The sequence below is a fragment of the Saimiri boliviensis genome, chromosome 14 (genome assembly GCF_048565385.1).
Source record: "Saimiri boliviensis isolate mSaiBol1 chromosome 14, mSaiBol1.pri, whole genome shotgun sequence".
Lineage (NCBI taxonomy): Eukaryota > Metazoa > Chordata > Mammalia > Primates > Cebidae > Saimiri > Saimiri boliviensis.
Window position 1 is genome coordinate 56056258 of NC_133462.1, and position 12271 is coordinate 56068528.

General features: G+C 57.5%; 1 pseudogene; it reads left to right on the top strand.

Moving 5' to 3' along the window:
• Positions 1–8187, top strand: part of LOC101042049 (A disintegrin and metalloproteinase with thrombospondin motifs 7-like) — a 43540-nt pseudogene extending 35353 nt beyond the window's left edge.
• Positions 8188–12271: the final 4084 nt, after the last annotated feature.

Below are 12271 nucleotides of genomic sequence, written 5' to 3' on the forward strand. Positions count from 1 at the left end.
TTGGCATCAGCAGGCGGGGGGCAAGTGGGGAGAGAGGTGAGGGCAGCAGGTGGGGATAGGCAACCCTGTCACCCCGAGCATGACCTATACACAACCCGTGCCCGGCAGGGTATGTGGACGTGGGGCTGATCCCAGCTGGTGCACATGAGATCCTCATCCAGGAGGTGGCCGAGGCTGCTGACTTCCTGGCACTGCGGAGCGAGGACCCGAAGAAGTACTTCCTCAATGGCGGCTGGACCATCCAGTGGGACGGGGACTACCAGATGACAGGGACCACCTTCACATACGCACGCAGGAGCAACTGGGAGAACCTCACATCCCCAGGGCCCACCAACGAGCCTGTCTGGATTCAGGTGCCCGCTTCCCGAGGCCCAGGAGTGGGGAGCAGAGGCGGAGACCCCAGGGCCATGGCAGGGTCTCATCCTGAAGGAATAAGCCCTGGAGCAGTCACAGAACCTGGCTCTCAGCCAGGCCCTCCTGCTGCAACCCCTGCCTCAGTTTCCCCATCTTTTAAAATGGCCCCATAATGTAGCTGCAGTTCAGAGGTGGCTGGGGTCAGCTCCTCTAGGGCTGGGTGGATAGAGAGGATGCCTCATGCTCACGGGGCCCCGCCTGCCCGCCCGCCCAGCTGCTGTTCCAGGAGAGCGACCCCGGGGTGCGCTATGAGTACACCGTCCACAGGGAGGCAGATGGCCATGGCGAGGTCCCGCTGCCTGAGTTCTCCTGGCACTCCGGACCCTGGACCAAGTGCACGCTCACCTGCGGCACAGGTGAGAAGAGAAGAGGGGCAGGTACAGCCCCGCCAGCAGGGGCTTTGGCTCTGGACAGGGACACTGGCTTCAGCCTCCAGCTCACTGCTGGGCCACCACGGGTCTGGAAGTTTGCTTCTCTGAGCCTCAGTTCCCCATCGTGAAATGAGGCTGGCAATTGCCCCATGTCCCATGCCCGCTGGGAGGTAAATAGATGAGGCAGGTGGGGGCAGCATGCGGCAAGGGCTCAGTGTGCCCCAGCTCTCAGCGTTCTCCATCCAGGGGGCACAGCTCCCTCTCGATTTTGTCTTGGCTCAGCTCCGGCAGGTCTCGTGCCTGCATTTCTGCTGTGTCCTGGAGACGACACCCCACCCCAACAGAGCCTTAGCCGTGGGCCTGTCGGGGCGGGCTGCTCCCCTCCTCCAGCCCCTCCAGTGGTCCAGAGCCTGGGGCTCCCTGGTGGCCGTCCCAGGAGGGGCTTCCCAGACAGAAGGAGGGGGAACAGTGGAAGGTGGCAGGGAAGGGGGCAGCCAGGTTTCCCACCCCACTCTGAGGCCAGCCCAGTGGCCCCTCACCATGCCAACTTATTTCTTTGAACTATATAAAAAGTATGATGGTTTCATTAACTCTGACTCTTCCTCCCCATATTTTCCTTAGTGCCCCCCACACCCCTCGGTCTCCCTGCCTCTCAGAATCCCCCCACCTCAGGTCTCCTGCCCTGCCCCTTGGTCTTCCCCCCCATGCCCCTCAGTTTCCCCCAACCCCTCAGTCTTCCCCCTCGCCCCTTGGTCTCCCCCACATGCTCCTCAATCCCCCCCATCTTCCCCCCACCCCTTGGTCTCCCCTTCTGCCCCTCAGTCTCCCCCCACCCCTTGGTCTCCCCCCTCCTGGTCTCCCCCCACCCCTCAGTCTCCCCCCTATTGTGCCTCTCAGTCCCCCCTGCCCCTCGGTCTCCCCCACCCCTCGGTCTCCACCCCCCGCCCTTTGGTCTCCCCCCTCCCGCCCCTGGTCTCCCCAGCCCCTTGGTCTCCCTGCTCACTCCTCAGTCTCCACCCTCCCCGTCTCCCCACACCCCTCGATCGCCCCCACCCCCCCTCGGTTTCCCCCCCGGCCCTTCCGTCTCCCCTCCACACCTGGGTCTCCCTACTCACCCCTCAGTCTCCCCCCTCCCCGTCTCCCCACACCCCTCGATCTCCCCCACTCCGCCTTGGACTCCCCCCACCGGCCCTTCGGTCTCTCCCCCACCCCTGGGTCTCCCTGCTCACCCCTCAGTCTCCCCCTGCCTCTGTCTCCCGCTCTCTTAGTCCTCCCCTTTCCCCTCAGTCTTTCCATCGTTGACACCCAGTGTCCTCAGGGTCTCAGAATCGGGAATCTGAGATAGAGACACTTGAGCATTCCTTAAAATGCTATTTAAAAATTATGATTACTCTTTGGAGGAAAGAGGTGAGGGAAGGAGAGGGAGTGGGGAGGAGGGAAAGGAGAAGTGAGGGAAGGGGTGGGCGTGCAGGGGAAGAGAGGGAACCTTAAAATGCTGTTGTGATGACAGCATGAGAGCTGGAGAGCTGGGTAGATGCCTTTCAAAGCCAGGAAACCCGTTTTATCTAATACAGCTATCTTTATTTTATTTTATTTTATTTATTTTGAGACAGAGTCTGGCTCTGTCACCCAGGCTGGAGTGCAGTGGTGCGATCTTGGCTCACAGCAGCCTCCGCCTCCCAGGTTCCACTGATTCTCCTGCCTCAGCCTCCCGAGTAGTTGGGATTTTACAGGCACGCGCTACCATGCCTGGCTAATTTTTTATTATTGGTAGAGGCGGGGTTTCACCATGTTGGCCAGGCTGGTCTTGAACTCCTGACCTCAGGTGATTCACCTGACTCGGCCTCCCAAAGTGCTGGGATTGATTGCAGGCATAAGCCAACCGCACCTGGCATAATTCAGGTGTCTTTAAATAGACAAACGTGAGAAACCAACAAATACATGTGCAGCACGAGACATTTGGGGGATTGTCTTTCAGCAAATCGGCTGCCTTGCAGGTGGACTGTGTAGGAGTGTATGCAGAGGCAAGTGCCCTGCAGTGGCCGGGACAGACGGGCAGGAAGTCCCAGGTGCACAGTCCAGGTTGGCGGGACCTGGAGCTGACTGTCCCTCAGCTGCAGCCACGGCAGCCATCCCCTCCTGCTTGTCACAGATGGCATCCTCCCTTCCAGGCCTCTTGCCATGTTCTGGGCAGGAAGAAGGAGGGGGAAAGGGCTGACCCCCAGTGAGGGACTTGTGCCTGTTTCTCCCCAGCCAGGACTGTGTCCCAGAAACCCGAGTTTGGAGGGGGCAGCCTCAGGGTGTTTTCAGCAGCTCCCATTGCTGTAGTTGGAACCTTGAGCAATATCCGAATCTGTTGGTGTGGAAAGGGGGATGGGCATGGGACTGGCAGCTCAGTGGGGGACAGCTTTCTTTTGAGACCCCAGGGGAGCAGAGAAAGCAGAGCCACCAGCAGAGGGGGTCCTGAGTCTGGGCCTCAGCAGGCAGTATGGAAGTGAGTTTAAGTGAGGAGTGTGGCTGTGGAAAAGCCCGGGGTAGGCAGTGGCAGAAGGTATGAAGGACAGGAGCAATGCCAAGGCTGGTGTGTTGGGGGGGGAGCGGGGCCTGCCCCTAGATGCATTTCTTCTCCAGATGTTCTCTGAGCCATTGAGAAGGGCATGGACAGTGGGGCAGCCTTGACATCATGGCTGGGTTTGCATGCTAGCAGCAGCTGGCACAGATCGAGCTCTTAGGATGTGCCTGGCACAGGCTGAGCCTGCACACGCAAGGCCACAAGCAGTCCTCCCTCCGGGGCTTGGAGGACGTCAGGATTGTCACTCCAACTACACAGAGGAGGCCGCTGAGGTTCAGAGAGGCCAAATGAGCCACCCAGGCATCTCAGCTAGGAAGCAGAGGGTCTGGGGACCCAACCCACTAAACCTCCACACTGTGCCACCTCTCCAAGGACAGTCAGAGGGAGGCTACATAGGAGAGGGTGGGTGAGAGCAGGACAGCAAGGAGGAGGCAGCCGTGGAGATCTGCCTTCATCCTGACACGGGCCGTGAGGCGCTGTTCTGGGAGGGTTCTGGCAGAAATGGTGTCTTTGGGTCTTGGGCAGTGGGCACCTGGGTACCAGGCCCAGGCTGAGCCCCACGGCCCCTAGGTGTGTAGAGGCAGAGTGTGTACTGCTTGGAGCAGCAGGCAGGGCCTGTGGACGAGGGGCAGTGTGACCCCCCTGGGACAGCCCGATGACTGCCAGAGGAAGTGCAGTGAGCAGCCCTGCCCTGCCAGGTAAGCCGCCACTATGCCCCTGCCAACTCCCCACCCCCAGGTGGCCTGGGTCTGCCACAGACCCCTACTTCTGGGCCCCAGAGGCCCCAGGGAAGAGCACAGGCAGCCAGGTTTTCACGGGTCTTCCCAAGGCTGAAGCCCCAGCTCCCGGTCACCCCTTACTCCAGTCTGGGCCAGCCTGGATACCTGTGGTCCTCCTCCTTAGGTCCCTGGATATGGAAATAGGCCTCAGGTCATGCTCACTTCCCCTGAGGGGAGGGTGGCAGGAGCAGAGGGGCTGTCACCAGACTTAGGGGGAAGGACACCTACCTGGACTTGGAGCTCTGGAGAAGCAGCAACTGGCCTTGGTCCCAGCTCTGCCCAAACCCTGAGGGCCTGGGAGCCTGACCTAGCCATCCCTACTGGTAAGCCTGCTGATGCCACCTGTGTGGCCTTGCCAGATGGTGGGCAGGTGAGTGACAGCTGTGCTCCAGCTCCTGGGGGCCTGGGGGCCTCTCCCGCTGGGCCGTGCTCTACATCCTCAGCATGGGGCTGGATGAGCAGAGTGCCCTGGAGCTGCCCACCTGTGAACACCTTCCCCGGCCCCCGGCTGAAACACCCTGCAACTGCCACCTGCCCTGTCTGGCCACCTGGGCTGTGGGGAACTGGTCTCAGGTGAGTGCAGGATGGGAGGGGCCACTTCCAGTGCCACGCTTGGTCTCAGGCTACAGGGAGGCAGACAGCCTTCCTCCAGCCCTTACTGCCTGGTACCGTGGGTGGGAGGGAGTCTGGGGCATTCCAGGGTCCAACCTGACTCTAAAGTCTCAGGGATCAGGAAGCCCCTGCAAAGCCATGGCCACAGCCATGACCTTGAGCTGGGTAGGGCAGAGAGGACTGGCTGGGGTCCCTGCTACTCTGACACTGGGCAGTGGACAGTGCCTTGCCCCCGCCTTGCCCCAGCGTCCCCTGGCAGCCCACCTCCCAGCCTGAACCCCTCACCCTGGCTTCCCCCACAGTGCTCAGTGATATGCGGGGAGGGCACTCAGCACCGAAGTGTCCTCTGCAACAATGACACTGGTGTCCCCCATGACAAGGCCCAGCAGCCAGCCCACCAAGTCACCTATTCTATGCCACCCTGTCTGCGGCCCCTGGACACACTGGTGCCTGAAGGCTCAGGCAGCGGCTCCTCCAGCCACGAGCTCTTCAACGAGGCTGACATCATCCCGTGCCACCTGGCCCCATGCCCTTCACCCACCTCAGCACCCAGGCCAGCCAGCATGGGCAACGCCATCGACGAGGAGGCCCTGGAGCTGGACCCGCCAGGGCCCGTGTTTGTGGACGACTTCTACTACGACTGCAATTTCATCCATTTCCATGAGGACCTGTCCTACGGGCCTTTTGAGAAGCCAGATCTAGACCTGGTGGGGACAGGGGATGGGATGCCCAGACCACGCGGCCGTCCTGCTGTGCCCTCCACAGGTAGCCCCGTGTCTGCCACAGAGCCTCCTGCAGCCACGGAGGAGGGGGCCCTGGGATCTTGGTCCCCTAGCCCTTGGCCCAGCCAGGCCGGCCTCTCCCCACCCCCACCCTCAGAGCCGACCCCTGGGAACTCTTTGGTCAATTTCCTGCCTGAGGAAGACACCCCCATAGGGGCTCCAGACCTTGGGCTCCCCAGCCTACCCTGGCCCAGGGTCTCCCTTAATGGTGTGCAGACGCCTGTCGCCCTGGGAGCCAAAATGACTTGGTTGGTGAGGACAGCCAGCGCCAGCTGCCCCCTCCATGGTGGGACAGGACCAGTGAGGTTTCCAAGGATGATGAGAAACCCAGGGGCTACAGAGCCCCCCACCTGCCCCTGAGACCCAGTCCCATGCTGCCCCCTTTGTCCCCTGTCGGCAGCACCCACTCCTCTCCTGGTCCTGATGTAGTGGAGCTGTGGACAGGAGAAACTGTAGCCTGGAAGCCAGCTCTGGAGGGTGGCCTGGGACCAGGGGACAGTAAGCTGTGGCCCACTGTGGAGGCGGCTCCTCCCCTTCCTCCTCCCATAGCCCTTCCACCAGAGATGGAAGGCAGGGACAGCCCCCTGCAGCTGGGAACTCCCAACTCCCCAACCCCAGGACCAGGGTCCTAGAACCTGTGGACTGTGGCAGTGTGGGGCACCTTCCTCCCCACGACCCTGACTGGCCTTGGGCACACACCTGAGCCTGAGCCTGCCCCGAGCCCGGGACCCGAGGGCCAGCCTGAGTCCCTCAGCCCTGAGGTGCCCCTGAACTCTGGGCTGCTGTCCACGCCAGCTAGGGACAGCCCTGCAAACAGCCGCAGAGCCCCTGAGACCCAGCCCCTGGCCCCCAGCCTGGCTGAGACGGGGCCCCCTGTGGACCTGCTGGCTGCCAGGAACGCCAGCTGGCAAGCTGGAAACGAGCGAGGCAAGTGCTGCAGCACACCCCAGGACAGAGTCACTCAGACAGCTGTGCAGAGGGCAGGGTCCTCTCATGGCCCGCAGGCCCAGTCCTGCCCAGAAAGCAGCACGCTTCCCTGAGGCTCAGCCTGGCTCCTCCACGCTGGGCTCAGCCCACTGCCACCTGGCTCTGCCCTCAATGGCTCCACCCTCCTTTGGCAGTGATGCATGAAAGAAGCTGGCCAGTGCCCCCTCCCTGGATCCCCAGATGGTCACTGCAGGAGAAGCAAGCTTCTGTTCAGATCCCTAATGTGGGTGTGGGAAGGGGCAGGTTGGTCAGGATAGCTGGTCAGGGGTGCCCACAGGGTCCCATTCCCCCACCTCTGCACCAGCGACACTGCAGCACAGGCCCTTTGTCCTTTGTGGGCAGGGTCAGTTTGTTGCTGGGGGGTGGAGGTTGACTTTTCATTCTCACGGTCTTCCTGGGAGGTGGTTGGAGCAGTCTATTTTGCAAATAAGAAAACTGAGGCCCAGGAGAGGGGCCTGTCTTGCTGAGGTCTTGCTAGCCTAGGTGGGTAGTTCTTGGCTGTGGGGGCCTGGCGGGGATGGGGTCTGCCTGGCTTTCACGGGTCTATGCCCCGCAGTGCTCCACCACCTGCGGCCTGGGTGCCATCTAGAGGCCGGTGCGCTGTAGCTCCAGCCGGGATGAGGACTGTGCCCCTGCTGGCTGACCCCAGCCTGTCCATCACTGCCACCTGCAGCCCTGTGCCACCTGGCACTCGTGTCCACACGTGTCTCTCCATCCTCAGTGCTCCCACAGCTGCGGTGGAGGCTGGAGTAAGGTGCATGAGTATGGAGCCAGGGCAGGGAGCCCCAGGGCACGGGGCGGAGCCCTGGGTCCCCACGGCCTGTGTTCCGAGAGCAGCAGGGCAGGGGAGGGCTGCGGGCTGCACATCTGGGCACCCGAGGGCACTGGATCTGAATCTCCTGGGAGTCCATTTTTGTCTGGCTTGGCCTGTCTCCTCCTCTCTGTATTTCTGACCCCATCTGGACTGTCTTTCACCAGCTTGCCTTTGTTCCTCCTTTTCTCCGTCTGTTCCTGCCCATGGCAGCCCCTGGCTGGGCACCTTTTGCCTGGGGCCTGTCAGCCTTGGCCTCTCACTGGGGCTCTTCAAGGATTTGCCCTTGCCTGGAGCGTGGGCCTGATGCCTTCACTGCCACACACCCCACATTGTTGCACGTGTGAGCCTGCACGTGGGAGGTGTCCACACGTGTCTCTCCATCCCCAGTGCTCCCGCAGCTGCGGTGAGGCTCCTCAGTGCGGGATGTGCAGTGTGTGGACACACAGGCCCTCTGGCCGCTGCGACCCTTCCATTGTCAGCCGGGGCCAGCCAAGCCGCACGCGCACCGGCCCTGTGGGGCCCAGCCCTGCCTCAGCTGGTACATCTCTTCTTGGAGGGAGGTGAGGCCTGGGGGTCCAGTTGTGGGGAGGGGGTGCCCTCAGACCCTGGCTGTGCCCAGACTCCTTCCCTGCACCCCAGTGCTCTGAGGCCTGTTGCGGTGGTGAACAGCAGTGTCTGGTGACCTGTCCGGAGCCAGGCCTCTGCGAGGAGGCACTGAGACCCAACGACACGCTGCCCTGTAACACTCACCCCTGCACGCAGTGGGTGGTGGGGCCCTGGGGCCAGGTGAGCTGGGCTGTGTGGAGGAGCAGGGAGCAAGGGCTTGGTGGCACCTGATCGGTCCTGGGTTGGGTGAAGCAGCTATTGAGTGTGGCCGAGAGCCAGGCTGTCTCTGGCACTGCTCGTGCAGCAGTGACTGGATGAGGTCCCGCCCTGCTGGTGCTCACAGCCTGCCAGGGAGAAACAGACAAGGAAAGGGCACGTGTGCTGTGATGTCAGGGAAGGCCTTTCCAGGAAGGGCCTGGAGTTGAGACCCGAGGGAGGAGTCAGTGATGCCAAGGACAGGGATAAAAGGGATAGCAGAGGCCGGGCACGGTGGCTCAAGCCTGTAATCCCAGCACTTTGGAAGGCCGAGGCGGGTGGATCACAAGGTCAAGAGATTGAGACCATCCTGGTCAACATGGTGAAACCCATCTCTACTAAGAATACAAAACATTAGCTGGGCATGGTGGCACATGCCTGTAATCCCAGCTACTCAGGAGGCTGAGGCAGGAGAATTGCCAGAACCCAGGAGGCGGAGGTTGTGGTAAGCCAAGATCGCGCCATTGCACTCCAGCCTGGGTAACAAGAGTGAAACTCCATCTCAAAAAAAAAAAAAAGAGAGAGAAATCACCTCGCCTGTCAAACCCAGCTCCCAACCCTTTCTTCCTTTACCTTCCCTATATCTTCTTTGCTTTCCTTTTTTTTTTTTTTTTAAGGCAGGGGGAGGTGGAGGGGAGTCTCAGTATGTTGCCCACGCTGGTCTTGAACTCCTGACCCCAAGTAATCCTCCCTCCTCCACCTCCCGAAGTCCTAGGGATTACAGGCACGAGCCACTGTGCCACTGCCAGGCCTGTATCTCTCTTTCTTATTTTACTTTTCTCCAAATGTGGTTTGGATGCAGCAAATCTTGTAATCTCAGTGGCTCCTGTGGCAAGAGCCTCCCACAATGGCTCTAAACCCTGCACGTTCACAGTGCAGAGAACGCCGTCAGGATTCTCCTACAGAGACCCTCCCATCCTCTGGCCTCCCCATGTGACACAAGCTCCCGGGTAGGTCTGCTGACTTGAGTTGTAAACCCAGCCAGAGAAACTCTCCTGTTTTCTGTTCTGTGCTCTGTCACTGCAGGGAACTGAGGGTTTCCATGCTGGGTCAAGCAAACACTGAAGGTGATAATGTCTACACATAACCTGGGTTTTGCAGCTGGTCAGTGAGAAGAAAGGGAGGGGCTGTCATGAAAGGGCTGCAGAAAAGCTTCCCACCCACGAACCCTCCACTGTCCCATTATTGTTTGTAAATTTTTATTATTTATTATTATCATTTGAGACGGAGTCTCACTGTGTCATCAGGCTGAAGTACAGTGGCATGATCTCTACCCACTGCAACCTCTGCCTCCTGGGTTCCAGCAATTCTCCTGCCTCAGCCTTCATGGTAGCTGGGATCACAGGCATATGTATTTTTAGTAGAGATGGGGTTTTGGCATGTTGGTCAAGCTGGTCTTGAACTCCTGACCCCAAGTGATCCACCTGACTCAGCCTCCCAAAGTGCTAGGATTACAGGCGTGAGTTACTGTGCCCTGTCAATGATGAATTTTTATTTTTATGAGATAGAGTTTCACTCTTGTTGCCCAGGTTGGAGTGCAGTGGTGCGATCTTGGCTCACTGCAACCTCCACCTCCCAGGTTCAAGTGACTCTCCTGCCTCGGCCTCCTGAGTAGCTGAGATTACAAGCATGCGCCATCATGCCAAGCTAACTTTTTGTGTTTTTAGTAGAAATGGATGTTTCACCATGTTGGCCAGGGTGGTCTCCAACACCTGACCTCTGGTGATCTGCCCACCTTGGACTCCCAAAGAGCTAAGATTACAGGTGTGAGCCACTGAGCCCGGCCTAATGCTTAATTACAACTATGTCTGTCCAGAGTTCTTGTTAACGCTGTGAGGACAGCTTCACCCCACCCTCAGGCTCCATACCAACCCCCAGCGCAGGAAGAGTGGGTTTCCGGAATTGGCTGGGATTAACGAGGTTTGCTTCCTGCCACCTGGTAGAAAGAAGCTGATATTTGTTTTCTGTAGTGCTGTGAGGAATGACCACAAACCACGTGGCTTCAGACAACAGAAATGTATTTTTGCCCAGTGCTGGAGGCCAGAATCGGGGTGTGGGCAGGGCCACCACGCTCCCTCTGAAGGCTCCAGGGAGGATCCTGCCTGTCTCCTCCAGCTTCTGGTGGTGGCCGACAGGCTTTGGTGTGGCCTGGCTTCACTCCAGTTTCTGCTTCCATCACTGCATGGCTTTCTTCCCTGTCTCTGTATCTGTGTCCAAATTTCCCTCTCCTTAAGAGAATGTTAATCATTAGGTTTAGGGGCTGCCTCGAGAATTGCTTGAACCTGGGGAGTGGAGATTGCCGTGAGCCAAGATGGCATCACTGCACTCCAGCCTGGGTGAGGGAGCTAGATCCTGTCTCAAAATAAATAAATAAATAAATAAATAAATAAATAAATAAATAAAAATAAATGAAAAAGGCAGAGCACTGTGGCTTCTGCATGTAATCCCAGCACTTTGGAAGGCTGAGGTGGACGGATCACCTGAGGTTGGGAGTTCGAGACCAGCCTGACCAACATGAAGAAACACTATCTCTACTAAAAATACAAAAAAAAGAAAAAGAAAAAGCCAGGTGTGGTGGTGGGTGGCTGTAATCACAGCCACTCAGGAGGATGGGCCCTAGAATTACTTGACCCTGGGAGGCAGAGGTTGCTGTGAACCAAGACTGTGCCATTGCACTCCAGCCTAGACAACAAGAGTAAAACTCCATCTCAAAAAAAAAAAAAAAAAGATTTATGAGCTGCCTTAATCCAATGTGGCCTGCCTTAGTCCAATGTAACCTCATCTTAACTGATCTTTTTTTTTTTTTGAGACAGGGTCTAGCTCTGTCACTCAGGCTACACCTGAGTGACAGAGCACCATCTTGGGTCACTGCCGTCTCTGCCTCCCAGGCTCAAGTGATCCTCTTACCTCAGCCTCTCAAGCAGCTGGGACTACAGGTGTGAACCACCACAGCTGGCTATTTTTTTTTTTTTTTTTTTTTTTTTTTTTTTTTTTGTAGAGAGGAGTTTCTCTATGTTGCCCAGACTAGTCTCAAACTCCTGGCTTCAAGTGATCCACCCACCTTGGCCTCCCAAAGTGCTGGGATTAAAGGTGTGAGCCACTGTAATCAGCCCTAACTCATTATATCTGCAGTGACCCTATTTCCAAATCACGTCACATCCCCAGGTACAGCGGATGGAGGGGGCTTTTGGCCTTCAACAGATACTTTAGTGGGAGGAAATTCTACCCCATACAAGGCTCAAAGAGGAAATTGTCAACCTAAATAACAAACAAGGAGAAGCTTTCTAAAACAGAGGAATATTTATTTGGAAATAGGCTTTGCAGTGGGAAAGGAGTGCTATAGTAAATAAACCATGTGCATATTGAGGGAGGGAATGGAAGACAGAGATTTTGAAAGGAGAATTGAGGAGGATGACATAATTGTTTTGAGATAATTATCCTTGGCTACAAAGATCAGTAGCAATGGTAGGCTTGGCATGGTGGCTCACTCCTGTAATCCCAGCATTTTGGGAGGCTGAGGAGGGTGGATCATGAGGTCAAGAGATCGAGACCATCCTGCCCAACATGGAGAAACCTCTTCTCCTCAAAAAATACAAAAATTAACTGGGTGTGGTGGCGTGTGCCTGTAGTACCAGCTACTCAGGATGCTGAGGCAGGAGGATCACTTGAATCCAGGAGGTGGATGTTACAGTGAGCCAAGATCATACCACTGCACTCCAGCCTGGCAACAGAGCAAGATTCCATCTCAAAGAAAAAAAAAATCTAGAGATACTAGTTAGCTATTGCTGTGTCACAAATTGACCCTAAACTTAGTGGGCCATTTACATGAATTGTTGAAACAATCAACATTTATTATCTTACAGTTTCTGATGGTTCAGGATCTGGGGGCAGCTTTGTTGGTTCAACATAGGGTCACTGATGAATATTCATGCTCAGGCCTCTATTTTTTTGTGTGTGTGTTTTTTTTAAACAGGGTCTCAGACTCACAGGCCGAATACAGTGGGGTGATCACAACTCACAGCAGCCTGAACCTCCCAGGGCCTAGAGATTTTCTGGCCTCAGCCTCCTGAGTAACTGGC